The following is a 21621-nucleotide window of genomic DNA, read 5'->3' as shown; positions in this document are numbered from 1 at the left end:
CAAACTTTCAGGTTATATACATATGTACATAAACGGCCGCACATGAGGCATCATAGTACTTTTAGGCAAAAGTATATATACAGCCTTGATTAGTTCAGTGAAACATTGTTTGTACAATGGGACTACATGTCACTGGAAAATAATATTCTTCAAGCACCGAGCCTCTATCGAACGAGCGCCTTCAAGGACTTCTTCAAAGTAGTGCTCGGCAGCCACTCGGCCTATGGTTGAACCCTGTGCCGCAACAGTGGTGGCCTCCATCTCCGCCCAGTATGTTTTGACATGGGCAATGGCCATCCGCGCACCTTCTATGCACGCCGATCTCTTTACAGCATCGATGCGTGGCACAACACCAAGGAATTGTTGCACTAAGCTAAAGTAGCTATTCGGCCTTGGCCCTCCCGGCCACAGGTGATACACAACGGACCTCATGGCAAGTCCGGACAACCTATGGAGCTCGGCCCATCCGGCCAATTGCTCATTCAACAGCAGAGGATGGACTGGAGCGTGAAACTGTGACTAGAACAACTTTTCCACTTTGGGACCTTTCTGATCCTTGAAGTACTCGGCCAGCTCCTCCTTCGTCGCTCTAATTTTGGAGCGTGCTTCCTTGGCAGCCACCCGGGCCTTCTTCAGGTCCGTCGTCTTCGCCCGGTTTTCTTCTTCAAGAAGCTGGTAACGGTCAGCAGCATTGTGGGAGTCCTAGATTAGGCGTTATCCAGACAGCTGGATTATATCCTTCGACCGGACTATTGGACTATGAAGATACAAGATTGAAGACTTCGTCTCGTGTCCGCATGGGACTCTACTTGGCGTGGAAGGCAAGCTAGGCAATACGGATATTTATATCTCCTCCTTTGTAACCGACCTTGTGTAACCCTAGCCCCCTCCGGTGTCTATATAAACCGGAGGGTTTTAGTCCATAGGACAACATACAATCATACCATAGGCTAGCTTCTAGGGTTTAGCCTCTCGGATCTCATGGTAGATCAACTCTTGTAATACTCATATCATCAAGAATAAATCAAGCAGGACGTAGGGTTTTACCTCCATCAAGAGGGACCGAACCTGGGTAAAACATCATGTTCCCTGCCTCCTGTTACCATCCGCCTTAGACACACAGTTTGGGACCCCTACCCGAGATCCGCCGGTTCTGACACCGACATTGGTGCTTTCATTGAGAGTTCCTCTGTGACGTCGCAATAAGGAAGGATGCCTCATCTCGTTGTTAAAAACAACATTACCGCCGGGGGAGCCCTGGCTGTCGGCCAAACTCTCCGGCTAGGCAGTTTCGTCATGACCGCCTGTTCGGCTGCTGCACCGACGATGACTTCTCGGGTCATCGAAAATAGCCTCCACGTCGGCTCAGAATTCACGGAGCAGATGGATCCAATGGAGCTCTCCTCCCTTAAAGAACTCTTGGGTCGCATTGCCTCCTTGGGAGTCGCTACGGACTATGATCGGATTGGGCTTAAACCCGATCAAAGGGAGATTAACTCTCCACCGATCACCCATCATGTTGCGGTTTTGGAGGAACAATGCGGCGACTCTTCCTCTATCTTGAGGACTAACTATGTCCGAATACCTGAGCTCTCCGAGCCGGATACCCGTTCATGGGAGGACATCACCCAAACCCTGAACCTAGAGTCAGGCAGCGGGCCAGACTCATCAGGCAACATACCGGAATCCGAACTTCCAAGATCGAAAACCCCTCTGCCCCTGGGTCTCAGATCGGGTAGGGGTCCGGACTCAAATCCACCCACCCACCCAGACATAAACGATATTTCCAACATCAGGCAAGGGCCCCATGAAACAGTACATCATTATTGGGCCAGATTCCTCCTTGTGATGAACAAGGTTAAGGACTGTCGTGAGGAAGATGCAATCTCACTTTTCTGCAATAATTGCACAGACAAGGGAATTCTTAACGCCTTAAGTCGCCGTGACATATCACGCTTCGCTAACTTGGCGTCCATAGTACGAAAGTACTGTATGATGGAAAGCGCCTGGAAAACCGAAACGAAATTTTCGGATAATCTGGCTCCAAATATACACCCAGTCCAAAGTAAAAGGGTGCACTATCATAAGACACCCGAGCTAGTTGCCAAGAAACAAAAACCGTATTTGAGGGATGGCTTAACGGCCCTTGCAAAATTCATAGTACGGCGGATACCATACCAACACACAGTCTTAGAGCATCTTGGATACTCCGGCATGTGGCTAAAAGTGGTGAGGATCTTCTCATCCTAGATGCCGTAGAGCACCATCCCATGGATATCAATACGGCATTTACAGTCTTTCAGACCTTCGCATCAAATAATAGGCGTAAGCGAACACTCCGCAGCATTGCCGAAATCTGCCATGTGGCAGCAATAAATCCATGGAGCGACACGGCTATCACCTTCAATGCCAGTGATGAACCTAAATTCCGAACAGCCCGAGCACCAGCTGCACTGGTCCTCAGCCCAATCGTGGCAGCTTTCCACTCACCAAAGTACTCATGGACGGCGGCAGTGGATTAAACCTCATCTATGAGGAAACTCTTCAAAAGATGGAAATAGACTGGAACAACATTGAGCAAAGTAGCACAACTTTCTGAGTAATTATCCCCAGTCGGGAAGCACGCTGTGCTGGGAAAATCACACTAGCTGTGGTATTCGGCATGCCGGATAATTACAGGTCCGAAGAAATTACATTCCAAGTGGCCCCGTTCGGTAGTGGTTATCACGCTCTTTTAGGATGGGAGGCATTCACAAAATTCCAAGCCATACCCCACTATGGGTACATGAAGCTCAAAATGCCCGGGCCCAACGGAATCATCACTCTCGCTAGTGATCCGGACACAGCACTCCGCGCCGAGAACAAAACAGCCGCACTTGCACTCGAGGCATTATCTGAAGCCCTCTCGGCCGAGGAATCAACCACGCTACGCTCCACAGTGGACAGGGACGACATGATACTCGACAAGAGAACCAAGTCCACCTCTTTTAATCCAGCGGATGAAATAGTCAAATTCCAAGTCCACCCAACTGACCCTACAAAAACAGCCTCCATCGGGGCACAGTTACACCCTGCTGTGGACACCGCACTATGAGAGTTCCTGCGCGAGAATTGAGACATATTCGCCTGGCATCCCTCAGACATGCCAGGAATCCCACGCAGGCTGGCCGAGCATAGCCTCAATATCCTAAAGGGATTCAAGACGGTCAAGCAAGCTCTTCGGCGTTTCTCCGAACCTAAGAGACATGCCATGGGAGACGAACTAGCCATGTTATTGGAGGCCGGATTCATCAGAGAAATAAAACACCCGGACTGGCTAGCAAACCTGGTGATGGTACCAAAGAAGGATAAATCCTGGCGCCTTTGTGTCGATTTCAAGGACCTCAATAAAGCTTGCCAAAAGGATCCCTTCCCCCTCCCCCGCATCGATCAAATTATTGATCCTACCGCAGGACACGAGTCATTGTGTTTCCTCGACGCATACTCCAGTTACCACCAAATCAAGATGGCGGATTCCGACCAAGCCGCAACGGCATTCATCACACCACACGGTCCCTTCTGCTTCAACATAATGCCTTTTGGGCTCAAAAACGCTGGCGCAACATATCAGCGCATGATTCAGACATGTCCGAAGAAACAAATCGGCAAAATAGTAGACGATGTGGTCGTCAAAACCAAACACGTCGACTCTTTGATAGACGACTTGAGGCTCACATTCGACAACCTCCAAACATACGACATCAAGCTCAATCCAGAAAAATGTGTTTTCGGCGTACCAGCCGAAAAGCTCCTAGGTTTCATTGTCTCCAGTAGAGGTATTGAAGCTAGTCTGGCCAAAATCTGAGCTTTGTCACAGTTGGCTACCCCAACAGACCTCAAACAAATGCAGAAGTTAACTGGATGCGTGGCGGCTCTAAGCCGCTTTATCTCCCACTTAGGAGAAAAGGCTTTACCCCTTTATCGCCTCCTTCGGCGCACCAAACCCTTTGAGTGGACGGACACGGCCACAGCCGGATTGTAAGAAATAAAGGCCATTTTGGCAAACAACCCAATCCTGGCCGTGCCAAACATCGGCGAACCAATGTAGTTGTACATTGCGCCAACTCATCAAGTTGTAAGTGCAGTGCTCGTTGTCGAACGGGAAGCGGACGGACATAAATTCCCTCTTCAAAAGCTGGTATACTATGTATCCACTGACCTCACTCCATGCAAATCACGGTACCGACATTATCAAAAGATAGCCTATGCGGTATTCATGGCATCCCGAAAGATGCGACACTACTTTCAAGAGTGTTCGATTACAGTAGCCTCGGAAGTGCCACTTAATGATATTATAAACAACCGCGATGCTACGGGCCGGATTGCCAAATGGGCCATTGAGCTCCTCCCGTTCGACATAACATACAAACCTCGACGAGACATTAAGTGCAAGTATTGGCCGACTTCGTCGCCGAATGGACGGAGGCCGAACTCCCTAAAGAGTACGGCGCATACTCCAATTGGATCATGCACTTCGACGGTTCAAAAATGATGGCTTGTCTAGGGGTTGGCGTCGTCCTGACGTCGCCAACCGGAGATACCGTTAAGTATGTACTACAAATATTGTATACAGACTCCAACAACGCAGCCAAATATGAAGCTCTGTTGCATGGTCTTCAGATGGAAGTCTCCATGGGCATTCAACGCCTGGAGGTGCGTGGGGATTCAAACCTCGCGATATCCCAAATAAATGGAGACTTTGACGCCAAGGATCCAAAAATGGCGGCCCATCGAAGCACCGTCCTAAAAATGTCAGCTCGGTTCAAAGGGCTCGAATTTCACCATACGGCTCGGGAAAACAATCAGGCGGTGGATATCCTCGCCCACATCGGCGGAAAACGCAATGCGGTCCCACCCAACATATTTTTGGAGAGGCTGTTCAAGCCATCCGTAGTATGGGAAGGGGACACCGGTAACAACAGTCCAGACCCGGCCAAAATACCCAATGCAGAATACTCTGACACAATCGGAGGCTCCACTATCGAAATAACACTTCCAGCCCATGTAATAATGGCCATCATTGCCCCGTGGACAGAACCATTCCTGGCCTACCTAACTAGATAGGAACTTCCGGAGGACCAAAATGAGGCACGCTGCATAGTGCGGCGATCCAAGGCCTACAGGGTCCATGAGGGTGAATTATACAAAAAAAGAACTACCGGAGTCCTTCAAAGGTGCATCTCCGAAGAGGAAGGGCGGATCCTTTTGGCAGAATTTCACGCCGGACTCGGCGGTCACCACACCGCAGCCCGGACTCTTGTAAGCAAGGCCTTCCCTACATGATTTTATTGAACAATGGCCCGGGCAGATGCACAGGACTTGGTCCAACATTGCGCCAGTTGCCAGCTCTTTGCAAATCAAAGCCACATGCCACCCACCACCCTCCAAACAATCCCCATTACGTGGCCCTTCGCGGTCTGGGGGCTTGACATGGTTGGACCCCTTGAAGGGGGAACCCACAAGAAAAAATACTTACTGGTCATGGTGGATAAATTCACCAAATGGACAGAGGCCAAACCTATTAAAACAGCCGAATCTGGACCGGTGATAGACTTCATATCCGGGGTCGTTCAATGTTATGGCGTCCCCCACAGCATCATCACTGACAATGGCACGAACTTCACGGCCGATGAGGTAAAACTCTGGTGCAGCAAAATGGGCATCAAGCTCGATTATGCTTTAGTCTATCACCCGCAAACCAACGACCAAGTTGAGCGAGCAAACGGTCTTATAATGAGCGGCATTAAACCTAGAATAGTGTGTTCCTTAACGGAGTCTAACATGCACTGGGTAGAGGAGATCGACTCCGTATTCTAGGGGCTGCGGACCACGCTGAATCGTAGTACCGGATATACACCCTTGTTTATGGTGTATGACGCAGAGGCAGTTTTGCCCTTTGACATAATTCATGAGTCACCTCGAGTGCGCATGTACGAAGAAAGAGAAGCTGAGCTCGATCGGCAGGACAGTCTGGACACCTTGGAGGAGGAGCGCGACGTAGCAAAAGCCCGTTCTGCATTTTATCAGCAATAGGCTCGCAGATACCAAAGCAGAGAAGTACAGGCCAAAACTTATAACATTGTTGAACTAGTTCTACGCCTGCCAGATAAGAAAAAGAACAAGCTTGAGCCCAAATGGGAAGGTCCCTTCATTATTGACCAAGTTCTGACCGGTGGAGCGTACCGACTGCGGGATGCATCGACTAATCGACTCGAGCTGAACCCATGGAACGCGGCCAGGCTCCAAAGATTCTACGCCTAGTGCCGGACCTTATGTTCGTCCCCTTCCCCTTTCCGTTTTTTGCACATACATTATCTATCTTGTTTTTCTTTCTTTCTTCTACTATTTCTCTAGGCCTTCAAGGGCCAACATGTGCCTCGCTTGCACATTATAGATGCGCTGGTCGCACTCATCATACCTGGGGGCTTCTTTCACAGAAGCTTAAATTCTTTATCTGGGCATCATGCCCCACACATGTGTTATACTTCCGCATGTACCTTTTTTCGCCATTATATGCATCGATATGACTTAAGTTTTGGCAAAGCTTGGTTGCCTGGCTCTTGTATTTATGCCCTACGTTCCTGTTAATTCGGCTAGGGCATAAGGGGAGCACCTCCGCGATTGTTACTGCCGGGTCAGCCAGATGTGTACCTCAGACTGGGTGAAGCCAGAAGCTAGCGTTCTTAAGGGAATATTCGATCGGTGAACAAAAGATGATTTTTACTTATTTTCCATATGTGCCCCCAGATGTTTTTTCCTGCATTTCCTATCACAGTCCCGACATGCACTTTAGGGCATGCGTACCCAGGGAAAGGAACCCTTAATGGAACTATTCACCTTGGAAGATGTTTCTTACTACCCATGTAATATAACATAACTAGTTGGGCACTTGTCTGTTCAAGCACTAATGACCCCTACGCCTGGTCTCCATGCATACCCCAGTTCGGATACACTCCGGACTATCGGGTCCCAAGGTTGAAGCAAAAAGGTCCGCCATGACAAATGATCTACAATCCGGCTAGAAGGCATTCTACATGTCACTTTAATTACCTAATCAGGCAGACTGACTAAATTCCTCTTCTATACCATCCAACAGGCGGTCTAGCTTACAATCCTATTGGGAATACTTTGTGGCTAATTCTACTTGCCCATAAACTAAGCTAACAGGGATCTCTTTCCCGTCGGGCCCCACAGGTCCGACCTCGGCCATGTGATTCGGGTCAGCCTTGGTATACCGCGTCTTCACCATGGCCCAGGCCTCCCTGGCACCTTGATGGCAGGCCGATATCTTCCATAACCGGATGCGCCGCCGTGCTCCTTTGAGCTTCTCTGTAAGCTCTGCAACGCCTTTCGGCAAGGAGACGGAGGGCCATAAGGCCTGGGCAATACCTTGCATCACCTGCCGAACTTGTTTATGTAGTTGTGGGAGCTCGGATCGAAGATCACCCGTAGACCCGGGCATTTCCTCCGCGAGACGACCCGTTAGCATACCTACAGACATAACACTGTTAGTCGACTTCTTCGCCGAACTCCTTCCAAAGTATTCGTTCAAGCACTTACTGAAAATGCCGCGTCGAAGCCGCTTATTCTCCTTCTTGGAATCGACAAGCTAGGCTCGAACGTCTTTTAGTTCCACGCTTAGCTTGGTGTTGGCGTCTTGGAGATCGTTTTTCTCCCGCCTCACCTGAGTCAGCACCCGCTCGCCAGCCTGTGGCTGTCGCACAACATGCTAGTTCTCTGGATTTCCTTTGGATTCATCCGCAACATCTATTGTTACATCTGCAGCCACGCCGCACACTATATGGTAACCATCATTCTTTAAAGTGAATATTACCAGCGGGAGACTTTTTCGGTTCCTGCAATGCGGCAATAGTGGCCCGCAGTTGGGTCTTGCATTCCTCCAGCTCCTGTGACAGCTTAGTATTCTTCTCTATAAGAACCTGCACAATAAAGATGATCCTTAAATCAGTTCTGCTAACTGTTTCAAGTCTCAGGGGCTACTAATACATATAAATCGTCAGATTTACTCACCCGTACATCCTTTACATACTGATCCGTGGCTCTGGCTAGACCATCTTGAGCAGCACGGAGGTATGCCTGTCCAGAATTGAAGGCGTCAAACGCCTCTGGTGAGAAACAAGCATCACGGAGTACGGCCCGGCGGCACATATGATTCATGGCGCTTTCCACTTCTGAGTTTGTAGCGGATAATCTATCTGCATCCTCTGTAGGGGGATTATCCGGCGCCTGCCCCATATCGGCTTCTGCCTCCGTGTCCGTTCCTGGCGAGCGTTTTTTCTGTTAAAGAAACGAGGGTGTCGTTACATTTTGAAAAAGACGACAACCACGGAGCGGGGTTTTTGTTATACCTTTGCACCGGCGTCTCCGTCCTGACAGCCTTTCTTTTTGGCCTATCCGGCCTCGATGCCTCTTGTTGGCGAGTTGCTGCGGGTTCGGCAGGGCGTCCTGAATGCCTCCCCTGTAAAAAATGCCATGTGTATATGGTGGGTGAAGTGTCTAAAACGGGATCCTAGTTTTTGGAGTTGGGATTTTTGTTTTTTCTTATGTGCAATGCAGGGAGCAGTCCGGCATAGTCGGCCGTAATGGCCACCATGGCATCCTCACAGCTTAACTGATACAACTGCCGGTCTATCAGCTTGCGCCCTCTTTATTCCCCCCTTCATATTCCTTTGAGGGTACTAGACAAGGTGCTGGCTAGAGCATCCTTTCCAGCACTGGATTGTCCAAGCCCTCAAGAAGGGGGGCCGAACACCGGATCATCTTCACCTTTGTTATCCAGTCCTGGTCAAAGAGCGATTCTTCAGAATGATGTCATGATAAATAAAAGGACAGTGTGTTCGGCCATGGGATTACTTACTTGGGCAGCGGGGCGATTGCAGCTCAGGCCCACATCCTCAGTGGTATCTGGACACTCTATTTGGGGTCCGAAGAATGATTATTATATGTCCTCGTGCGTCATGCCGAAGAAATGCTGAATAGTGCGTGGTCCTTCTAGGTTGAATTCCCACATGCGGAGGGGCCGGCGTTTGCAAGGCTGGACTTGACGGACCAGCATAACTTGCATTACCATAACTAGATTGAAATCTCCCTTGAAGAGATCTCGGATACGGCTCTGCAACATTGGGACGTCCTTGGCTGGACCCCAGCTTAGCCCCCTGCTGATCCATGACATCAGTTGTGGTGGGGGGCCTGAGCGAAAGGTGGGGGCAGCTACCCATTTGGCACTGCGGGGAGCTGTGACGTAAAACCACTCCCACTGCCGCAATCCGGACACCTCTGGAAAGGAACCTTTTGGCCATGGAGCGTCAACAATTTTGCTTATTAAAGCGCCTCTGCACGCTGCGTACTGCCCCTTGACCGTCTTCGGCTTCACATCGAAGGTCTTGAGAGGCAGGCCGAAGTGAGGGGTAATGCGGAGGAAGGCCTCACATACGACAATAAATGACGAGATGTGAAGAAGGGAATCCTGGGTAGATCGTGAAAATCCTGCCCGTAATAGAAAATAAGACCCCTAAAAAAGGGATCCATAGCGAGGGCTAGTCCTCAGAAGAAGTGGGAGACGAACACAATGCTCTCGTTGGGTTCGGGAGTAGGGACGATCTGCCCTCGAGCGGGCAGCCTATGCAAAATTTCGGCGGTCAGATATCTGGCTCCCTCAACTTGTTGATGTCCTCCTCCATGACGGAGGAAGGCATCCACCGACCTTGGAGGTTGGATCCGGACATAGTTGAAGGTCCGAAGCACCTGACTTGATCTTTGGGTGTTAGAACTCGAGGCGGGGGGAGGATTCGATTGAGCACGGGAGGGAAAAAAGAAAAAGCCTTGTCCCCTTTATAAAGAGGGTGAATATGAGGCGTCCTCCTCGTGGCCGTTTGATACTTACCTAAGATCTAGGAGTCATACCAACATGCACGGTTGGGTTACCCACGTTTGTATTGATGAGAATCCCGTGATAAGGGGAACGCGATCTTTGCTTTGACAAGACGTGTCAAGGAAACCGCCTCGCGTTATGTGCGGGGCTGGTTAAAGAAAAAGGTTCAAATAATGACCAGGCCGTGGCGTGATGTCATGCCGTCAAAATGTGTGAGCAGATTAGATTTGTGGAAACATTATTCTCTCTATGGTGGTATGTGGAACTTATTTTGCAGGGTCGGACACTATCCTTGTATTCAATCTCTTCCGTGGTGTATTCGGAGGAGGAACCCGCCTTGCAATGCTGAAGATAACATTGCGTGCAAGACTCGTCGTCATTGAAGCTTGGTTCAGGGCCTACTAAGGGAGTCCTGGATTGGGGGTCTCCGGACAGCCGAGCTATATCCTTTGGCAAGACTGTTGGACTATGAAGATACAAGATTGAAGACTTCGTCCCGTGTCCGGATGGGACTCTACTTGGCGTGGAAGGCAAGCTAGCCAATACGAATATGTATATCTCCTCCTTTGTAACCGACCATGTGTAACCCTAGCCCCCTCCGATGTCTATATAAACCGGAGGGTTTTAGTACATAGGACAACAGACAATCATACCATAGGCTAGCTTCTAGGGTTTAGCCTCTCTAAAAATCTCGTGGTTGATCAACTCTTGTAATAATCATATCATCAAGAACAATCAAGCAGGACGTAGGGTATTACCTCCATCAAGAGTGGCCAAACCTGGGTAAACATCATGTCCCCTGCCTCCTGTTACCATCCGCCTTAGATGCACAGTTCGGGACCCCCTACCCGAGATCCGTTGGTTTTGACACCGACAGCCGGCCTTGGCAAAGTTCATGGTGGCAACCCACCCCGGTTACAACCTCATGAAGATGCCAGGAAGTAGCGACATCCTCACCGTAGCAGGGGACACCAAGGACGCGCTATTGGCCCTCAAGCTCACCTTCAAAACCGTGGCGGCGTGCGGCCAAGCAAGGAGGGAGACCCGGAGGCTCCGGGGGCTGCACCTACAAAGAAGAAGCAGATGTTCTCTCAAGATCGGGCCGAGCTAAAGCAAGTGCCGATATGAAGGTGGGGCGACAGGATCCACCTTCACCATAGGCGTCGGCCTCCCCCCTGACCAAGAAGAAGCGTTGCGTTGGTCAGCTTCCTGCACGCGAACAAAGATGTGTTTGCATGGGAGCCCAAGGATCTATTCGGGATCCCAAGGGGGATAATCGAACACCACTTGAGGGTGTGCCCTTATGTGTGGCCAATGAAGCAGAAGGCGCGACGACAGTCCATGGAGAAGCAGTCGTTCATCGTCCAAGAGACTCGCAAGCTACAAGAGGCTGGCATCATTCGGGAGGTGCAGTATCCGGAGTGGCTGGGAAACCCCGTTATCGTCCCCAAGAAAGGTGGGAAGGAGCGCATGTGCGTCGATTTCACCAACCTCAACAAGGCTTGCCCTCAAGACCCCGTTCCACTTCTACGCATTGATTAGATCGTCGATTCCACCACCGAGTGTGACCTGCTGTGCTTACTGGACGCCTTCTCGAGCTATCACCAAATCAAGATGGCAGTGTAGGATGTTGAGAAGACGGCTTTCTTGACCCCATGCTAGGTGTACTGTTACATCTGAATGCCATTCGGGCTGTGTAATGCTGGAGCAACCTTCCAGCGACTGATGCACATTGCTTTGGGCCAATAGCTCGGGAGGAATGCCAAGGTATACATTGATGACATAGTGGTGAAATCTCGGGAGGCAAGGATCCTAATCGAAGACCTGGAGGAGACCTTTGCCAGCCTGCGGAGGGTTGACCTGCGGCTCAACCCGGAGAAATGTGTGTTCGGCGTCCCGTCCGACAAGCTGTTGGGGTTCTTGGTGTCAGACGGAGGTATTGAGGCCGACCCAGAGAAAGTCAAAGCCATAGAAAGGATGAGTCCCTAGCAAACCCTCAAGGAAATGTAGAAGCTAGTTAGCTGCGTAACCTTGCTCAGGCGTTTCATCTCCAAGCTAGGAGAGTGTGTCCTCCCTTTCTTCAAGCTGATGAAGAAGAAAGACCCATTCGAGTGCACTCCAGAGGCTGGCGCAGCTTTCCAAGACCTCAAGAACTACCTCACTAGCCCGCCGGTGATGGTAGCGCCGCGCCCCCTTGAGCCTTTGGTGCTCTACCTGGCTTCCACGCCTCACTCCGCCAGCATAGCAGTGGTGGCGGTGTGAGAGGACACTGCTGCAAGATGGTCCAAACACGACAATACAATCAGAGACCCTTCGACGAAACTGTGTGCGATGCCATAATCGCAAACAGTGGTGTAAAAGAACCGTCAAAAAGGTGCACAACGTTTGCGATGGCGGAGCTATCAAACACGGTTCAGATTTTAGTTGCGTGTGCGATGCAAGGCATACGGTTCAGCTCAATGAACTGTTTGCGATGAGGAGGAACAAAAGAAACAGGCAGCCTGATGAAGGCGTTTGCAATATAGAGCATACGGTTCACTCGGATCAACTGTTTGTGATTAGGCAACACAAAAGAAACGGTCAGCCATATCAAGGTGTGTGTGATACGCGGCAAACAGGTCCGTAATCAGAAATGTGTGAGAAGAACAATAATAACACAGACGATTGCTGCAAATAAGCCATGTGATTTGCTCTGTCTATAGTAGAATAACATGTATATATATATAACTGAAATAAACATCCAATTACATAAGTAACTATACAGATCATTCACACACCTTAATGAACAATTGTGTGCATTCTAAAGTAGGAGAAATGATCGTCTAGTCATCTACTTCTTGTGATGCTCCCGCCACTGCTATGTGGCTCGATCCCTCGTCTGGTTCAGGAAGAAGACAATTCTTGATGTCATTCATCCGCATGTACATCTCATAGCTTGTGTACGCGTACATGGCCGCGTACTTGACATGTTGTTCATCCAGTCTCTTATGCCACACATTGTGCCATGCGTTCCTGTCCTTATTGCTCTCATTCTTCATCTTCATGTAGTTGGGGTTGATGATGGCCAAGGCGAGGTCAACCCGGGACATCAGTTTGTTTTTGTTGCTACCCTAGACCTTGTAGTGGCTTCGGATGTTAACAAGATTCGGGCATTTCAAGTCCGAAAACTTGAGCGCTTTTAGATCGTTGGTGGTGTCCACCGTAGCAAAATTGTAGTCGGAGCTGTTGATAAACCTGGAGAAACACTCGCAAGGCCTTGTGGCAAGGTGGTAGTGGTAGACAAGGACGTCATGTCACATGCACAACTGGGCGACGGCAACCTCTTCCGATCGTGCTCGGCAAGAACGCTGGTGTACTACAGGTCGAAGGCGACCACTCGGTACTTGTCCTCGGCAAGGAAGTGCTCCATAGTTTGAATGGAGCTCTCCACCAAGACCGGATCGTTCATGTACACCACCGAGAGGGCCTTCGCCCTCATGTGGGTGTCCACTACGTGATGCATGGTGAACTGCCCACTGTTGTCGTCGTCGGTCGCTAGGAGCGCCATTGGAGCAACGGGGAGCGCCATTGGAACCGCTGGATGTCCTCTCTATATGTGTCCTCGTGAGTGTGCTTATCTTGTCGTGTGAGACGAGAGATGAAGGTAAATGGCCGTAGGAATAAAAGGGGGCCGGGCGGCGTGGATTTTCAGCGCGTCCGCATGGCAGTTTTGCAGCAGGTAACTACATCGTCGCGACACGCCTGGCACAACCGCTTGGACACGAACGTGCGTGATCGTGCGCTGGCCCCAAACACTAGCAGTGTGCGTGGAAGGACAAGGGTAGAGCACCCGGAGGGACACGAGAGTAGAGTGCGTGTAGCGGAACGTGAGCAGAGCGTGCCACGGACGCTGAACCGCAAGCAACCACATGGATAGAGTAGTTGAACAGCCAGGAAATGGTCGCCTACAAGCCGGCCGACAGTTGCGTCGCTGCATAGAGAGCGGGCGTGTGCTACCACCTCCGTCTAGTCTATAGTCTCCTTTATATTCTGTGCCATACTTTGCCCTCAAATTTAACCAACAAAATGTTAATGCATGTTTTAAAAATTATATAATTGGAAACTATGTTCACATACAAATCCAACTATATAATCTTTGGCGACATGCATTCATATTCTATTAGTTAAACCATACTTATAAACCAGCATAGTGGTATAGTATGTAATTGAATCGCAAACGTTTTTTATTAACCGTATGTGTACGTCGCCTTTCGTCGTCCTCTTGCACGTCTTGTCACCCCGCCACCGCAAACGGCTTATAGCGCAAGCTTGCGTAGCGCGCGGGGGCGTTCTTTTGGCCAAACCGTGGCGCCAATGAATCGTCAGTGAGCCTGTTCCCACACAACCTCGCAGGTTCCCGCGGAAGCTTCATGCCCAAGTTGGTGAAATCCCCCCAAATCCCAATGCTTACCGGCCTGCTATATAAACACTCATGGGCGGTGAGTCCGGCGTCGCATTTTCCCCTCCCTCCCTGTAGCTTATCTCGTCTTCTTCCCCCACAATCGCCAATGGCACCAGTCCGTCATCATCGCTCAGCCATTACTCCATCATTAGAGGACAGCTCCAGTCAGGAGGCTACACCGAAGTGGCGGCGCGGTCCCCGGTGTAGTGTAGTGTGCGTGGCGTCCCTGTTGGGTGTGCGCGAAACACCCACCACACGCTCCGCCGCCTGTGCCCATCGGCAGCTGTTGTCGCCGCCGTTGCCGCCACACCACCGTTGCAAGACAGGGCCATCGCGTGCTCCGCCGCCGCGGCCAGAAGGCGGGAGGTGGCCGTCATGGCCTCTACCCCACTGCCGGCCACTATGGCCATCACCTGCTTTGCCACCGCGGCTCGAAGGTGGGAGGTGGTGGTCGTAGCCGCCAACCCGATGTCGGCCGTCGTGGCCGCTAGCCCACCGTCGTCCGCTGGGATAATCACCAGCTCCATCATAGCCGCCCAAAGGCGGGAGGTGGACGTGGATGCCCGCACGTGCGTCAGCGACCTCGCGCTCTACACCGAGTTCCTGCATGGGTGGAGGATTGCCTCGTCGAGCATGCGGCACACGCCGCCTCAGAGGCGAGGAATCAGGAGATCTACGAGGAGAACCATCGCTTCGAGAGGGGTCATCTAGAGCGGCAAAGGGCGTTCGAGGTGAGCGTCACTGAAGCTCCAACAGCGGCAGGCGCCGTATTGCGGTTGCCCAGCTCATCGGTAGGCTCCCCCTCCTCCGCCTCTTACTGAGCACTCTGGGCAAAGGAGAGGCAGCCGGAAGTAGTACAAAGCCCCTCCACAGTGGTAGTTGTATTTAGAGGCTATTTTGTTCAGTTCATCTGAATATAGATCTGGTGGAACTATACAACGTACTTAAAATTAGCTAGTATATATAGTTGAACGAACTATTTCAGTACATGGTTGGCAACAATTGGGGAAAACTTTCGTTGGTTCAGCTGTCGAGTTGAACTATTTGTATAAATTAAGAATGACTGCTTAACTATGAATGAAATTTATGCTTAATTACTGAATATTAGTTGTAAAAATTAGATACTACTAGTGATTTTTAGCTTCATATTTTGACAAATCACAGTGTTACAAGGATTGACAAATCTTACCAAATTTTTTGTACGTGGTTGCACACGGGTCATCCAAAACAACCGTTTGCGTTGAAGGAATGCACAAATCCTGTGCTACTCTCACTTTGCATACGGCTGTTCTATCTAAAACGTTTGCGATCAAGAGCAGCAAAAATCCTACTCGGCACATTTTCATTTGGCTTCCTGGGGAAGTTGTCGATTTGCATACGAGTGTTCTAACTAAACTATTTGACATGATTGTTTTATATTTAAAAAGCGATTTATACTGTGGCTTGGGCGCCATTAATGGAGAGTATGCGAGCAAGGTGGGCGGCCATGGACGTCGAAGGGCTCGCTTCCCTGTGAGCCTACGTAACGTACAACTCGCACGCTTCCCAGTGACCTAGCGCATTTGAGGACAGCTTGCACCCCGAACAGCGCTCGCACGCCTCCCGTTGAGTCAAGGCCAAGCAGCTATCCACACGGCACCTCCTACAGCCATTAAGACCAAGACATGTGGCGTCACGTGAATGGTTAACAAAAAGCACACGATTTGAGTTATACAAACGCTTGAGACATTAAACTCGCAGCTATTTTTTTAAATGTCTTTGTTCGCTGTTATTATTTGAGTGCGCCATCTCTCAAAGTGGACACGAAAATACCACAGCATGTCGGGTGCCATTCCATGATAGCATGACAAGTTTCATCAATTTCAGACGAGTTTTGGATTTACTAGAATTTAAAAACCAGACATCTCAATGTTTTGCCGGCAATCAACGATGCCCTGGTGTTTGAAATACGTTCCCATTTCTTGCACGGGACCTAAGCATGCACCCAAGGACACAAATTTGATTTTTCAACCTATTTATATGTAGTGGAGCATGTCCATGTAGTTTAAATTTGAATTATACACATAAATGCATTGAAAACTCAGTTAATGCATAAAAATGTCCAAACAAACCCCGAAAAATCAAAAAAATTGACACAACACTCCTGTTGCTCTATGTTGACACGAGAAATTTTTTGGAAGCAATAAGAGGCAGTGGATATCGTTTCGTCCCCAAAGGTGGGACGTTCCCTACCGAAACCATGATGCTTGTTGTGAGAAGCTCTAGTTTGTGAGAAGCATATACCCAAACCTACCTCAAATGGGACAAAAATTTTACCACCGCATGTTGATGCCGCTCCATGAAAGCATGCCAAGTTTCATGAATTTCAGGCGAGTTTTGGATTTACTAGAATTTGAAAACGAGGCATCTCAATGTATTGCCGGCAATCAACAATGCCCCTAGTGTTTGAAATTCATTCCCATTTCTTGCATGAGACCTAAGCATGCACCCAAGGACCCATATTCGATTTTCCAACCAATTTATATTCACTTGAGCATATGCATGTAGTTCAAATTTGAATTATGCACATAAATTGCATTGAAAACACAGTTAATGAATAAGAACGTCCAAACGAACCCCGAAAAATCACAAAAATTGACACAACACTCAGGTTGTTCTATGTTGAGATGAGGACAAATTTGGAAGCAATAAGAGGCAATGTATATCGTTTCGTCCCCAAAGGTGGGAAGTTCCCTACCGAAACCATCAAGCTTGTTGTGAGAAGCATATACCCAAACCTGCCCCAAATGGGACAAAAAATTACCACGACATGTTGATGCCGCTCCATGATAGCATGCCAAGTTTCATGAATTTCATATGGGTTTTGGATTTATTAGAATTTAAAAACCAGGTATCTCAACATTTTGTCGGCAATCAACGGTGCCCTGGTGTTTGAAATTCGTTCCCATTTCTTGCATGGGACCTAAGCATGCACCCAAGGACAAAGATTTGATTTTTCAACCAATTTATATGCACTGGAGCATGTGCATGTAGTTCAAATTTCAATTATGCACATAAATGTATTGAAAACTCAGTTAATGCATCAAAATGTCCAAACGAACCACGAAAAATCAAAAAAATTCACACAACACTCCTATTGTTCTAAGTTGATACGAGAAAAATATTGAAAGCATCAAGAGGCAATGGATATCGTTTCGTCCCGAAAGGTGGGACGTTCCCTACGGAAAACCATTATGCTTGTTGTGAGAAGCTCCGGTTTGTGAGAAGCATATACGCAAACCTGCCCCAAATGGGACAAAAAATTTACCAAGGCATGTTGATGCCACTCCATGATTGCATGCCAAGTTTCATGAATTTTAGACGGGTTTTGGATTTACTAGAATTTAAAAAGGAGGCATCTCAATGTTTTGTCAGCAATCAACGATGCCCTGGTGTTTGAAATTCATTCCCATTTCTTTCATGGGATCTAAGCATGGACCCAAGGACACATATTTGATTTTTCAACCAATTTATATGCACTGGAGCATGTGCATGTAGTTCAAATTTGAATTATGCATATAAATGCATTGAAAACTCAGTTAATGCATAAAAATATCCAAAGGAACCCAAAAAATCATTTTGTTCTATGTTGACACGAGAAAAAATTTGAAAGCAATAATCGGCAATGGATATCGTTTCATCCCCAAAGGTGGGACGTTCCCTACCGAAAACCATCATGCTTGTTGTGAGAAGCTCCGGTTTGTGAGAAGTTTATACCCAAAACTGCCCCAAATGGGACAAAAAATTTACCACGGCATGTTCATGCCGTTCCATCATAGCATGCCAAATTTCATGAATTTCCGACGGGTTTTGGATTTACTAGAATTAAAAAACGAGGCCTCTCAATGTTTTGACAGCAATCAACGGTGCCCTGGTGTTTGAAATTCATTCCCATTTCTTGCATGGGACCTAAGCATGCACCCATGGACACAGATTTGATTTTTCAACGAATTTATATGCACTGGAGCATGTGCGTGTAGTTCAAATTTGAATTATGCACATAAATGCATTGAAAACTCAGTTAATGCATCAAAATGTCCAAACAAACCCCGAAAAATCACACAACACTCCTGTTGTTCTATGTTGACATGAGGAAAATTTTGAAAGCAATAAGAGGCAATGGATATCGTTTCATCCCCAGAGGTGGGACGTTCCCTACTAAAAACCATCATGCTTGTTGTGAGAAGCTCCGGTTTGTGAGAAGCATATACCCAAGGCCGCTCCATGATAGCATGCCAAGTTTCATGAATTTCGTACGATGGATTTACTAGAATTTAAAAACCAGGCATCTCAATGTTTTGCCGGCAATCGACGGTACCCTGGTGTTTGAAATTCATTCCCATTCCTTGCATGGGACCTCAACATGCACCCAAGGACACATATTTGATTTTTCAACCAATTTATATGCACTGGAGCATGTGCATGTAGTTCAAATTTGAATTATGCACCTCAAATGGCTAGAAAACCAATTTAATATATAAAATGTTCAAATGAACCCTGAATAATTCCTATTCTTTTACGACACACATATAGTTGCATGTTCACTCCAGATAAAAGGTCTAGCAATTCAAACACCATCCATTGCCGCTGTGACCCAGTATGTAATTCGAATCAAGATGAAAAATCAAGTAGATCGCACATAGTTTATTATCAGCAATCGTGCGAGATGCGGCACAAAATATCCTGGAGCACCGTCGGTGTATAGTACACCTATGGCTTACCCGAGAAGGTGCGTCGACTACAGTCCACAGTCGGCGTCTCGAGCACACTAGCTCGCTCCCCAAATATCATTTCACTATTCAATCATCGTCGGTGAAAGATGGGCACGTGGACCCGCGTCGTGAGGGCAACTTCGGTAGCCCACTCCTGCGAGAGCATGGCCGTAGTCACCATCCGCGTGCTAACAAGGTGCATGAGCCCGGCCGCAATCTACGACCAGGCGGAAATGGCAGCCCAAACGGCGGTTGTTGCTTCTCAGGTGGCGGCAAAAACATGTGCCTCGGGGATAGCAACTGGCGAGAGTAGCACAGCAGATGTTCGTTCCGCAGCAGCGGCCTTAGCCCTGATGGAGGCCGCCCACGACCATGTCGAGGCCGCCCACGCCCAGCTCCTGGCGGTCACCGCACAAATCGAACGAAGCTTCTCCGACAACGGTCGGCAACCCACGGCCGAAGAGCTGGCAATCGCCGAGAGCGTTTGAGCAGCCACCCGTTTCTCCCTGCATACCTTGCGATGACAGAGCCCGTCCAAGCCCAGATCGTGTCCGCCCATGCCTAGCTCGTGGAAGCCTTTTCCAAAGAGATGGCAGATGAGGATGGCGAGATGCTTGCCGAGTATGATGCGATGGATGCCATGGAGCCCCTTCCCCAGGAGACCGTCGGGCGCGAGCTGGACATGGAGGCGGTGGAGAATATCGACGAGCACCAGCCGTAGTAGTACTCTTTGTTTTGTTTAATTAAGAGCGTCAGTCTTTAATTTGTTAGAGTAATGTTTAGGTCAGCTACCTCTGTTTAATTGCTGAACTTGGTCGATTAAGAAGTGTAGGTGTGTTGTAGTCTCCTTTGTGTACCCAAATTATGCAATAACGTGGATGACCACTGTAACCATGGAAATTCGAAGCAAAACTTTTGACGTTCAAACCGATCACACACGGGTGAAGCTCTCTGAATCGTTTGTGATGTCCACATACCGTACATAGTTCTGAATAAGGCACCGTGTGTGATGACACTTTGCACGCCAGTTTTTTGGCTGAAGTGATTCCAAATTTTTGGCTTCCGTGGAAATATCTACCTCCCTGCCCCCTCCCCCTTAGCAAAGTCTACATTTCCCCTCTTTCCGCCTTCCTTTCCAAGTTGAAACCTTCACTCCTTGCTTGCAGTGTCGCCTCCTCGTCGGCGACCCTCCTTCGCGCTACTCGGCCTCGTCTATCCATGCAGATAATCCACACCCGACCCCCATACTCCTCCTCCTTCCACATCCCACATGCCCCGACTACCGGCGCGAGCGCGGCACCTTCCACCCAAATCACCGACCCCTCCACCAAATAAGCGCCACCCTAAGCCATGGTGCACGCAGTATAGCTAGGATCTCAAGGAGCATTTGGCTGTGGAGAAGCAAATCGCGGCCGCATGCGTGGATGAGGTCTCGATGGCTGCCATTTGTGCCGACCCCCAGATCTTGGGGGAGAACCTTGCCATTTGCTAGCTACGCTAGTTAAGCATGCTTAGTTCACCCGTTGCGTGTGCTGCTCCTATCATTCCTTCACAAATTCTAGTGAATTATGCTATCTAATTTTACCATGCAATGTGGTGCTCTAGTCTATATGTTCTATATGCCATGTAGTGTGGTTCTCACTTATTAACTATTTTGTTAATTAGTTGTCGTCTTCAGTTAACTATTTGGTTCAATTATGCAAATGTGATGTTCAATTCTTCAGGCTGCAATTTTGTATTGTCTTCCATGTGAGAAATAAATCGAATTTGTCTTTACAAAATACATGAGAAATGAATACAATTGCTATATTTCCAAGTTGTCAAGCATGCTTGGTTTGGCTATACATTGTGCAATGTGGTGCTCAGTTAATGTTTGGTTCATTTGTGTAGTGGTGTTTAGTTAACTGTTTGATTCAATTCTACAATGCGATGTTCAATAGTTGTGGGTGCATTCTGTTATTGTATACCATGTGAGGAATAAATTGAATTTGGCTGTAGTAAATACAAGAGAAACAAATACAATTGCTACAATTAGATGTAGTTAACTGTTTGGTTACTGTCTGATCTTCTATTACGAGTATGTTATATTGTGCAATGTGGTGCTCAGTTAATGTTTGGTTCATTTGTTGTGGTGTTTAGTCAACTGCTTGGTTCAATTCTGCAATGCTCTGTCCAATTGTTGTGGGTAGAATTTTATATTGTTGTGCATGTGAGGAATAAATCGAATTTGGCTACACTTAATACATGAGAAACATATACAAGTGCTATATTTCCTAGTTCTTAATCATGCTTGGTTTGGGTAAATGTGTTTTCCGTGTGGCTTGAATTAATCTGATGAATCTTGCAATGTGCTTATTTTTCATCAACATATTTTACTGATTGCATGCGAACCCTTAGATAACCTGATGACTAACTACCTTATATGTGCTGCAGGGAAACAATGGGAAGCAGTGAGGTTTACAATCAAGGTTAGCACGTGCATGGTCCGTTCTCTAATA

The sequence above is a fragment of the Triticum urartu genome, chromosome 7 (genome assembly GCF_003073215.2).
Source record: "Triticum urartu cultivar G1812 chromosome 7, Tu2.1, whole genome shotgun sequence".
NCBI lineage: Eukaryota > Viridiplantae > Streptophyta > Magnoliopsida > Poales > Poaceae > Triticum > Triticum urartu.
The sequence above is the reverse complement of the archived record's forward strand: the minus strand, read 5'-3'. Positions refer to the sequence as shown.